Source organism: Protopterus annectens, chromosome 10.part0, assembly GCF_019279795.1.
Source record: "Protopterus annectens isolate FY-2018-M chromosome 10.part0, PAN1.0, whole genome shotgun sequence".
Lineage (NCBI taxonomy): Eukaryota > Metazoa > Chordata > Ceratodontiformes > Protopteridae > Protopterus > Protopterus annectens.
Window position 1 is genome coordinate 168146821 of NC_056744.1, and position 13032 is coordinate 168159852.

A 13032-nucleotide genomic window follows, 5' to 3' on the forward strand; every position below is an offset into this window, starting at 1 on the left:
AAGGGTTAAGGGGAGGCAGGGATGGTTGGCAGGAAATGAGATAATGAGGAGGAGGGGCTTAACAGGTTTAGTCTAGTGTAGTTGGGTTAAGAAATCACATTTGGCGTGAACCTGCTACCCATCCACCCTCCCTCTTTTCGGTGGTGGGGAGTAGGGTTACCAGTAGGGGTAGGCAGAGAAGAGGGATAGGCTTGCCCTCTTCTATTCCCCCTCTTGATGCCTGGAGGTTCATTTCAAGGATCTGGGGAAAAAAAATGAGTAGTTGGAGGAAGCTTTCTGAATAGATAAGCAAGCTGAGGTAAGGATAGTGCTTATTTGGTGGAAGGTAACTCGATGGATGGTGTAACAAGTGAGTTGGGACTCTCCTTCATAAGTAAAGTAAACGAGCAGAGGTATGGACCCTGCTTGTTGGGCAGGGTGAGTAGGTACACTGCCCTGATTAACATTACAATGAATGGTGTATGAAGTGAGACGGGACGCTGCTTCATAAGTAAAGTAACTGAGTAGAGGTATGGACGCTGCTTACTGAGGCAGGGTGAGTAGGTACGCTGCCCTGATTAACATTACAAGGATGTTATACTGTATTTAGAGTCAATTATATCATGAATAGTTGTAATAAAGTTGGTGATCAAAGCTATGTTATGGAAATTTAATAAAGGTCGTCAAATGTCATTTGGTGTGATGTGTGTTATTGAAGGGGACCGGGACAAATACTGCCAAGTTTGAGAATATCATGATAGAATGAAAGTTTCTTCTTCTGGCAGTCTATACTTTGTATTCTGTTATAGTTTAAATGTACTGCAATAATTAATCTATTTTTTCTGAAAAAAAAACATGGTTAAGTTAGCTAAAAGTAAGAATCACTTATCTCCTCAAGAAAGTCTGTTAGCTGTCAGTAATATGGGGTTTTCTTTACTTTCAGCAAAGTTAAGAAACTGAAAGTTCTCAAAATACCAGTAGATTTATGGTCCCAGAAGATAAGACTACAGCTGTAAACGCCTAGCTTGTTTCTTTGTTGACTATTAAAGCTGGTTATAGGCAATATAACCTATTTTACTGTTTAATTATGTACTGATTTATTTACTTATTTAATCTTATGAGTTCTATTTTTCATCCTTTCTTGTTTTAAGCTTTGTTTATTTTATTTTATTTATTTATTTTATTTTTTTCGATAATTACTGTTCTTATAATATCTTGTAATAACTTCTACTTTAACTATGTATTAACTCTATATGATTTCTTGGAGCTTTTCTCCCCGGGCCTCTATTGAAAATGGACAAGTCTTCAGCTAGACTAGCCCGGTCAACAAATGTAAAATAAAATAATAAATAAAATAACTTATTTAATCTTATGAGTTCTATTTTTTATCCTTTCTTGTTTTAAGCTTTGTTGTGCTGGCATATGTGTGTGTATGTGGGGTGTGTGTGTGTGTGTGTGTGTGTGTGTGTGTGTGTGTGTGTGTGTGTGTGTGTGTGTGTGTGTGTGTGTGTGTGTGTGTGCATATATGAGAAAGAGACAGAGAGAGATAGAGAAATCGTACATATCTTTCAACTTCTTTTCTCAGGAAATCTGGGTAAAGTCAACAATAATGTGGGGGACAAAGATCTAAAATCAGGGACAGTTTTTACATATAAACCTAATTCATTTAGAAAAGTAATTAGATTATAATTAGATTATATTAAGTAGATTTCCATCAACATGCTTTTTCTCACCAATAACAAGTATGAAACTGAAATGTCTGGATTTATATATATTTTTGGACAGAACAAAAATATTAGGTGAACTCAAGGATTTTTTTACAAAATTTGGTACAGTTAAGAGGCAAGAGGCAAGGGGGTCTTGCAATTTTTTTATTCAGTTGATCACAGTGACACATCTGAGGTATACTCAGTGAAGAAAATAACTCTAATTTCTATGCACATTTGTGTGTGTGTGTGTGTGTGTGTGTGTGTGTGTGTGTGTGTGTGTGTGTGTGTGTGTGTACATTAAATGCTTATCTAACTTATTTTTTGGTTGTAAAAAAAAAACTTCCTCCAACACCAATTTCTTATGCTACAGCAATTTTAGCACATTACACTGATTAACTGTTTTATATCAAAAATATTAAACAAATATTCCTGCTAATAAAAAAAAAATGCAAAACAAGTCAACATATAGCTGATAATCAAAGGACAATAATGCACTCCAGGGTGAGTGTTACAGGAAAGAAAATACCTACCAGGGGTGATAAAGCCCTTTGCATGTGGCTTCAGGTCTCACAATACCCTTGAATGGTCTGTTATTTCCATGTAATGCCCACTCTATCAGTAACTATTGCTTGCTTATATGTTGAAACATTTGACAATCTAAACTTCAGCTGTATAGGTTTGTTTCTCTAACGGTATCTCATCATTCTGATCTTGGGTAATACAAACAGCATAGCACCATCGACACAGAGAATGTTTCACTTTCTTCTAGATTCAACTCAAATCCAATTTTACCAGGCTACCCTAAACTCCTCTCAAAACAACACTAAGCAGTTCTGGTCCTCCATAAACTAAATTCTCCACCCAGGTAAAGTTGGCACCCCCCCTCCCTTCCTCTTGTAGTATTGCTGCCTCTTTTAACAAACACTTTACTGAATCCATTCTATCTTTGTCTAAACAACAAAACCCCACCCACCACACTTCAAATCCAGACAGTGTCCTCTGTCTTTTCTTTTTCTCCTGTGCCCACCTCCTTAATAAAAAGACTTATATTAAAGCTTAAGCCTACAAAACTTGCTGTGGATAATCTCCCCTGCGAATACCTGAAATTAAGAGCTGATGCCCTTGCATATCCTGCCTCTATCTTAATAAACAGATCCTTATCTGAATGCTATATCCCTTCACTTTGGAAAATATCCCACATAATGCCCCTCCATATAGGGGGCTCCTGCACTGAGCTCTCCAACTACTGCCCCCATAGCCATCCTTTCTCCTCTTTCCAAAATACTTGAGAAATGCATTCACTCTGAAGTTCTTGACCATTTACAAACTAATAATCTTCTTTCCAGCACCCAACATGGCTTCAGACCATTCCATAGTACTACCATGGCCTTACTCTCTTTTACTAATACTATTCTTCACCACGAAAACAATGGCCTGTTCTCCTCTGCAACATTTCTGGACTTGTCCAAGGCTTTTGATCTTCTTCTTCTTATTATTATTATTATTTTGGCTGCTCCCATTAGGGGTGACCATAGCGGATCATCTGTTTCCATTTCTTCCTGTACTCTGCATCTTGCTCTGTCACACCAACCACCTGCATGTCCTCTCTCACCACATCCATAAACCTTATCTTAGGCCTTCCTCTTTTCCTGTTACCTGGCAGCTTCATCCTTAGCATCTTTTTCCCAATATACTCTGCACTTTTCCTCAGTACATGTCCAAACCAATGATATGGTCTCACATAATCAACTACTCTCTGTTCTCTCAAACCTCTCTTTTTTCACAATCTGGTACTAACTGGTTTCATAGCTATCTAGATGGTTGCCTACAATCAGTTGAGTTGCACAATAACCTATTACCGTGACTTCCTGTCACTGTTGGTGCTCCCCAAGGCTCCATCCTTGAACCACTACTTTTCTCACTCTATACCAATAATCTATTCACAGCCACCAAGCAGGCCACTTTCATACAGTATGCAGGTGACTCAACTCTCATCTGATCTGCCCCATCTTTACCAGAACTTCTCAAATTAACACAGGAAGCCTTTTCCTCTGTTGAAAACTGGCTATCCAATGCCCAACTTATATTCAACCCTAACAAGACAAACCTCCTCATCTTCCAGCCCAGTAAACCCAACCTAACTAACCCCCACTTCAGTATTCTGGCCAGTAACAACAATATAATCTCCCCTAAAGATCACACCAAACTACTCGGTGTAGAAATTGACAACCAGCTCAAATATGACACTCACATCTCTCTAACCCTAAAGAAAGTTCGCAAAAAATTAGGCTCATTGTATAGAAATAACCAACTACTCACCAAAGCAGCTAGAATCTCAATAGCCAACTCCCACCTCTAATCATCCTCACTCTATGCCTCTTTGATATTTACCAACCTTAGACAAACTGACCTAAACAAGCTAGAGGCCTGCTACAACAAAATAGCCAAATTTACCACTGGATCTTCCTATCACTAACTCTCTTAGGGAACTCGACTGGCTCGAACACCCACAACTTCTCCATCTCAATTAATTCTTCCTTGCCCACAAATTTGAAAACCATCCTCAAAATGTCCCTTCACTTCAAAACTTTCTACAGCTCTATTATACTACTGGATCACTACGCTCCAGCAACAAAAACCTACTTCAAGTTACCAAAGCTAAGAACTCAGCTGGTGAAGTTCTTTTCTCCTGCTCTATATCCAAATTATGGAATTCTCTTCCACCCCAATTATCATCTTACCCTCATCCCATCATTTCAAAGACAAAATAAAAGCCCACTTAAAAAGCCACTGTTTATGTCCTTGTTCCAGTCCTAAGACTCACTTCTCTTTTACCTTCCCTCCCTCCATCCCCTTCTTTAGCCACCCTTCCTGCCTTTTACATGACTATTATATCTTCCCCCTTCTCCCCTATGATGTTTTTAACTATACATTTTTTAGTGTATTCAGCTACAACTGACACATCAAACAGTTTGCAGATGTAATAGTTTGTTTTATCATTTTGTCTAAAATGACCTAACTACATATTATAATTCTGAGCATTCTGTATCAACTTATACTTACATTGTCATTTTCTAAATCTATTTTTACTTTATCATATGTACTGCATCTTCTTTGTATCTAATTGATTTTTCATACCCTCTTGCTTGCTACTGATTTTACTTGCATTGAATTTGTTTCTTATTTTTGCTTATGTGGAGATTTTCTCCTCGGGCCTCCGCTGGAAATGGACTAGTGTCCAGTCGGAATTTCCCAGTAAACAAATGTAAATAAATAAATAAATGTTTTAACCATGTTGAAAGGTCACTTTTTATAGTTTTAATTTTTAACCGTTTAGATAGTATAGCATATTACTGTGCTCATAAATTTTGTATATACTGCTCTAATTTTGATTTGATTTTGTACCAGTTTATTTTTTTTACTAAGCAAGCTGCCAGTATTGATTTATTCTAGAATTGCTTACTGTTCCTAATTTGTATTTGCCTAAATTTGTTTTTGTATTACATTGTCCTTGCCTTTTTGGCTTGAGGTCTGGCTGAATAGACTCCTTGGGCCAGTTCACTCATCCAGTAAACAAATACTAATTGATTTAATAACGAGTTATTTAACAAATGCTAGCTAATAAGTGAATACATGCATGGGTACCTGTCAAAGGAAAAAACTTCAAAGACCAATACATGTAAGGTTCAGTTAAGGCACATTTAAAAACTTGCAGCAAGGAGACAAAAACATGCAAATACAAGATTTTGCCTAACTACTAACAGGAAGTATGCTATTCTTATACTGTTTTACAAGACATGGCTTTCTACAGCTGACGTAATCAAACACAACTTTCAGTATTGTTCTACAGCAGATGTTACTCAGATTTTCTGCTGACATGACTAGATTTGTGAGAAACCTTTTGAGAAAAACAACCTGGCTTTGGTGGGCACTAGCCCGTTACAAGCTTCTATTGTATAATTCTAATGCATGTGTTACATTTCAAGGTACTTTTCTAGCTCAGACACAAGCAAATGCTGATTGCAGTTCATATTTTCAAGCAGTCTTTGTTCTAATTATCTATAGCTTCTGCAGCTGTGTATTTTCTCACAGCACAAGCAGAACTCCTTGTCTAAGTTTCATAACATTTATACAAGTGGTATTGTTCTATTCATTATTTTCCTGACACAAGTAGAAATCATCTGCTTCTCAGTAAATTTCCAAGGCATAAGCAAAGATTTAAGCTGCTTATATTTCATGACAATACAAGGTCAGAAAGCTTCTGCAATTTGTACAGATTTATGCAGTGTAAAATAGAATAAATGTGTTAACCCTTTTCAACTCTAAATGCACTAAGCATATTACTAATACATATACTAATACATATTTTTCTGACATTTCCCCGCTTTTAATACTTTTATTCTACTTCCAAAATAAGCATAAACAGTTTTTTTTTCTCCTAACCTATTCCACTTAGGATTTGCTGTTAAGAGAGTGATTCAGTTTAAACTTATGAAAGCATTTTCAGTCTTTTAACAGTTCTTCAAACTCAGTACTTTGATATAAGGTTTCAGAAACTGACATGTCTATAAAGTCTTTAATCAGTCTTTTCATGCAGGGGATGCCACAACAAACAGATACTCCCAGTAGGAGCATTCCTACACAAATGGCAATCAGGATGTTCATTAGGATGGTACCCCACCCCGCCCCAAACCATTTCTAGAAAACGTCTGTCAGTGGGTTTGGGCCTGGTTTGGTCATGGCCGACACTTGCTGAATTACCTCAAGATGATTGTCTATCTCGTGTTTATGGTCAGGAATATACGAACAGCACTCTTCCTGGATTAAAGCGCAAGTACCACCTCTCACCGCTAGTGTGAAGTCGAGAGCCATGCGGTTTTGAAGCACTACAGTTCTCATGGCATTCAGTTCATCAGTCACCAATTTGAGAGCAGAAAAAGTTGTGTTGCTCATTACTTCGAGAAGTTTAGACAGTTTTCTCAGCTCCCAGATTGATTCCACTGCTCCATATGCTGGTAATATGCCTGCCCATGATATAACACTATCACTCAAGTCCATATGTGTCAGTCCATTGCCTATAGAATGATGGTTTTTCCAATGTGCATCGATTTGTCCCACTGGATTTACAGGTTTCTTGACGACCTCTCAGAAATTTCGAATTTTTCCTTGAGGCAAAACTGCAATATGTTGTATGGCCGAAACCAGGTACCCAAAAAACAACTGCCGGACCAATTCTCAAGTAACCATTTGTATGCCTTTCTGCCACACACAAAATAACAGTCCTCTACTTTAGTAGTAACCTTACTGTGAATATACACTTGCCCTGCATGAAACATTTTTCTATCAATTATAGACAGTTGTTTATAAAGAACAGAATTATGTTTTACTTCATCAAGTGTTTTGTGCATCAATTCAAGAAATGAATCATAGTTTGTATTACAATAAAAATCTGCATTGTTACCTTTAGTGTAACATTTATAAGGAAAAGTCACATTGCAATTGCTCCAACCCACCTGAACAGTATCATTTTTATAAAAACACACAGTTCCCTTTTGTGGAACAGACAAGTGCAATGCTATTTTATCTTGTGATGTAATGGCTGAGGTATCATAAATCAAGTTTTCCCAGGTCTCATTGACCCCTAGGGGGACCGTAGTCATTAATAACCCCCCCCGTATGCTGTCGGCAAAACTGTGCAAATCCAGCAATTCGAAACATTGAAAGTCTCAGCATACACATATTTAATTGCCTGATAATTGTTAAAGTTTGGATGCCAGTCTATGAGTAACGCTTCACGTTTATTCAGTTCAGTCTGTGTGGCTGGGAAAAGGAAAGGCCACAGCAAAAAGATTATTGTCACTAGTACAGTTAACAGGATGATTATGCAATACTTCTGAGGAAAGGGTTGTTCTGCATTCCTGTTTCTTCTGGACTCTATCATTTTTACTCTTGGCATGTGACAAGATTTTTGTCCAATTCAAAGTTCTTAACTAATTTGCAGTGCATCAGGTGGATCCGGGAGGCACGCTCTGCTATCTTGACTGCAGTGGGTGTCGACAGAAGCACTTGATATGGACCTTCCCACTTTGGTGACACCCAATCCTTTTTCTTTATTGTCTTCACCCAGATCCAGGTACCTGGGACCACTGCCACTTCTGACGGTCTGGTTTGTTCTTTATCTGAAACAGAATTTGACTGCAACAGATGTTTAGAATTTAACAGATTTCTCATGTACTTTGCGAGTGTACAGTCAGCTTCCTGGTCCGTGGGCATGAGAGGTTTCCACTGAGGTATATAATAAGCTCTTCCAAATAGTTTTTCAAAAGGAGTCAATCCTTTTGCATTCGGAACTGTTCTCATGCTCAACAGTGGCAGGGGCAGACAGTACACCCAATTCTCTGTGTTTCTACTATTAACTTCCTTAGCTTACTCTTTAAAATCCCATTATGCCTCTCTACTAGCCCTGCAGATTGTGGGTGATATGCACAATGATTTTTTAAAGAAATACCAAAATGTTTACTTAACTGTTGTATGGTCTGGTTTACAAAGTGTGTGCCGTTGTCACTGTAGATCCTTTCTGGAATGCCGAATCTAGGAATGATTTCTTTAACGAGAATTTTTGCCACGGTTGCCGCATCTGGATTTTTAGTTGGAAAGGCTTCCACCCATCTGGAAAACATATCTACAATGACAAGACAATACTTCTTATTTTCACATTTGTTCAATTCTATAAAATCCATACAGATAGTATGAAACAGATACGGTGGTGTAGGGAAACTCCCTTGTTTGGGCTTTAACTCCCCTTGTGCATGATGTTTATTACAAACGTGACACATCGAACAAAATTATTTAGAGTAGTTTAAGAATCCGTATGTCTTGAACACTTGGTTCACCAGCTGTACCATCCCCCCTGTTGAGACATGGCACTGCCCATGGCTCAACAAAGCTGCATATCTAAACAAATTAGATGGCAATATCGGTTTCCCTTCTTTAGAGATGTACAGCCCCTTTTTGAGAATTGCTCCTTGTTTTACCCATCTTTGTTTTTCAGCTTGTGTATTAAGTGTCTGCACTGTCTTTAACATTTCTACATCTAAAATCTCAGAGGGTTGTAATTTCTCATTCAAAAGAAATACTTCTGACGCTGCCTGCTTTGCAGCTGTATCAGCTCTCGCATTACCTTTTGAAATCCTATCCTGTTGCTTGGTATGAGCTGTGCATTTACAAATAGCTACTTTCTGAGGTAACTGAATAGATTCTAAAAGATCTAAAATAAACTGTGCATGATTGATTGGTTTGCCAGTAGATGTTATCATTCCTCGATTTTTCCACTTTTGCGCAAAAACATGTACAGTAGAAAAAGCGTACTGACTGTCAGTAAAAATGTTCACACATTTACCCTTTGCCAAGGTACATGCCCGTGTCAAGGCAATCAATTCTGCTGCCTGTGCAGATAAATTGTGTGGTAAAGATTTTGCTTCTATAATGTCAGTATCAGAAACTACTGCATATCCTACTAGGTTCTGTCCTGCAGGACCCCTTTTGCATGAGCCACCCACGTAGTATGTCACCTCAGCATCATCCAAGGGGACATCCATGAGATCTTTTCTAGGCAGTGTCTTTTGCTCAATCACCTGCAGCAGCTGTGTGGTGTGCCATCTGCAGGGGTTGGGAGCAAGGTAGAAGGGTTCAAAGTCGTACATCGTTCAATTGTCATATGAGGTTGGCTCAACAATATAGTCATACAGGAAAGATGCCTAGCAGGGGAAAGGTATGCTACCTTCTCTTGCAGTAAAATAATTGTGACTGCATGAGGCACTCTCAATGTGAGAGGGTGAAACAAAACTACTAAGGCCAAAGCATGTACTGCCATTACAGCTGCAACTACTGCTTGATCACAGTGAGGTAAAGACCGTGCCACTGGGTCTAGTTGTGATGAATAGTAAGCAATAGGGCGTTGCTTGTCCCCATCCTGCTGTGTTAACACTGATGTCATATAACCTTGCTTACAATCTACAGTTTGGAAAAAATGTTTATAATAGTTTGGTAATCCCAAAACTAATGAGGACGCTATTAACTGTTTCAGTTTGCAGAAAGCAGATTCTGCTTCTGGTGTCCATTGTAACAAATCCTGTGCTGCCATAGGCTTTTTATAAATCAGGTTACTCAGCGGTGCAGATTCCAAGGCATAGTTTGGAATCCAGTTCTGACAAAAATTAGTCATTCCCAGGAAGGACATCATTTCATTCTTGGTAGTGGGTTTGGTGCTTGTAAAATCGCTATTTTTCTGTCCTCATGTAATGTCCTACCCTCCTTGGATATTACATATCCTAGGTATTTAACTTGTTTTTTCCAAAGCTGTAGTTTATTTTTGTTTACTTTATGTCCTTCAGTGGCTAAAAATTATAACAGTGCTATGGTATCTTCTTTACAATCTTGCTGGGTGGGGGCCGCCAACAGGATATCATCAACATAAAGTAAAATCTGACTACATCTCGGTGGGGTAAATCTCGCCAAGTTGCTTGCCATTTCTTGTGAGAATATTGTTGGACTTTCACAATATCCCTGTGGTAGTCGCGTATATGTATACCTTTTCCCCTGAAATGTGAATGCAAACCAATACTGGTTGTCAGGGTGTATCGGTATCGAGAAGAACGCATTGCTGATATCTACCACAGAAAAATATTTCTGTTGAGGTTTTAAATCATTCAACAGGGTGTGTGGGTCTGGCACCGTAGGTGCCCTTGGTATTACTGCATCATTTACAGCTTGTAAATCTTGGACCATATGCCATTCTCCATTTGCTTTTTTAACAGGAAATAAGGGCGTGTTACATGGTGAATCAGGAGATTCCACCAGCACCCCTTCCTTAAGTAAAGCTGCTATAATAGGTTTGATTCCTACCTCTGCATCTTTTCTTAAGGGATACTGTCTTTTCTGTGGTTTAAATGCTGACTTTGGCGTAATAGTAACTGGTCCCGTTGTACGAATAAGTCCTACATCTGACTTTCCTGTTGACCAAAGAGTTTCTGGTATATTCTGTAAGGCATTCTCTTCCTCCTTCAATAGGAGTGCTAATCAGCTGTCCTTGCTAGACTGCAAGTGAACAGCTGAGTGGGTCTGAGTTATCCAATTCAGCTTCTGCATTCGTATTTCCTGTTCTGACAATTCTAACTCTGTCTGTTTTTCCCATCTCGTGACTTTTTCTCCTAAGTCTACCCATTTTACATTCTTGTCCTTAGTTAAGATAACATGTGGTAATCGATTAGATTTATAAAGTGCAAAGAATTCCTGTGGCAATGAACAGCTGGCTACACTGTTCCCTTCCATGTCCCAGTACAGTTTACGTAATATCAATCTGTTTGCACGATTTCTAAACAATTCTTGCTCATACTCCTTATGAGGTCCTGGTGTGTTACAATAATACAGAGTACAGTGCAACAAATGTTGTTTATCAATGTCAAGGGAGGGGAACTTGCTGATGGCTGCATTCATCAACTCTTTGGTTACTGCCCCTGGACCAGTCATAACCAAGCCCTGGCTGCACCAGTGAAACATTTCATCCTCCGATTGCACTGCAAAGGTATCAATTTGTCGCTGTACTTCCATACCCTGCATAGTCGGAACTACTGCTATACTAAATAGCTGCATAAGGTCTCTGCCCAAGAGATTCACTGGGCATTTTGCAGAAACAACAATTTTGCTTTTCTGGGTCAATCCTGAAACAGGATCAGTTATTGCAATATTATGGGAGAGGAGCTCCCGATACAGCTGTCCATTAGCTGCTTGCACTAGTATGTAATCGGATGACTCTGAATTCTCTGGAAGTTTGGAGGGATGTATCAGGGTCCGTGATGCCTCTGAGTCACACAAGAATCTGACTTCCCTCCCTTCTACCAGGAGTGTATCTTCTGGTTTCATGTCTGCTAAATAGAGCTCTAAGCTCAATAAAGCTAAATCCAATATTTCATTTTCTTCACTATCCGTAACTTCCTGCACTTCCTCTATTTCTTCTGTCACATCCTCTACTCCCTCTATCACATTTTCATTTGTCATATCTCTGCTATCCCCTTCTAGTGATTCCTGACTATCATATAGTCAGTCCTCACCCTCCTTGTCTTCCGTGGTTGCCTTCTTGTTTTTCTTGCAATCCCTTGCCAAGTGTCCCTTTTTACTGCATTTAAAACATTCACCCCTTTTCTTTCACCCTTCAAAGTCCTGATCAGATTGTTTGTTTCCCTGGACATTTCTTTTGCCCTTTTTCCCAGACTGTACTACATAAACTTCTGCTCCATCTTCTATGGAAAACACTTGGGCTTTCTTTTTCTTTTTGCTATTAAAATGCTTTTCAGCATGCCTAGCATATTCAAGTAATGACTGTAATCTGCTTGTACGATGATCTACCATGTGCTTTGTAATAAAACTGCTTATGGGTGCAATACTGCCTTTCAAAATGCATTCTTTAACTGCTGCTCATATGGGGAATCTTGTGTCTGATCTTCAGGAACCTGCATTCCACAATGGTTATTAAAACATTCTAACAGTCTGGCATAATATCTGTCAACGGTTTCGCCTTTTTGTTGGATGCATTGATTAATGCAAGTCCAGTCTGCCCTAGGCTTCCATTTCTCAGAGATACGGTCTGTAAGACCTTTCACTCTGTTGTCTAGCTCTACGCTGCTATGTGGGAGGGGCCTGTGTGCAGCGTCACGGGGATTCCAGTCGCCACTAATCATGTGCCAATCTGGTCCCACAATTTGTCTGACTACTTTTTCTACCTCTTCTCCATTTAAATTATAACTTAGCCTCATTCCTTGCAAATCTTCTAAGAACTTTCTGAAATTAACTTTTGGATGGGGAATTCCTTCAGTGGCTTTCTGGATGTCTTCGGGAGTCCAGGGTCTATACACTAGAATAGTTGGGTCCTGACCTTCTTGCCCTGCCTGAGGATTAGGCACGTCTATAAGCGGGCATATTTCTTCTTCACTCATAGATCGTGAATTCCTACCCATTTGATATAGCTCAATGCCCTCTTTTGAATTACCTACCCATGTTCGAGACCTGGTCTCGACGGGATCTCTAATAAACAGTTTCGCTTTTGTAGTATCTCTATTTACAGTGACAGCAGGATATCGCGGGGGTGGACTAACTTGTTCACTTGCTTCATATTCTGGTAAGGGAGGCGGAGGGGCTGATGCTATTACTAAGTTATAGTCCTCCTTATCTAAAAACATTGCTTTTGAATTATTATTCTTTTGTTCCCTACGGTTTACTTCCTCAATCCACCTGTGTGCCTGAGGAATTCCTAATTGACGTTGCTTTTTTACCCAACCTTTAAAATCAG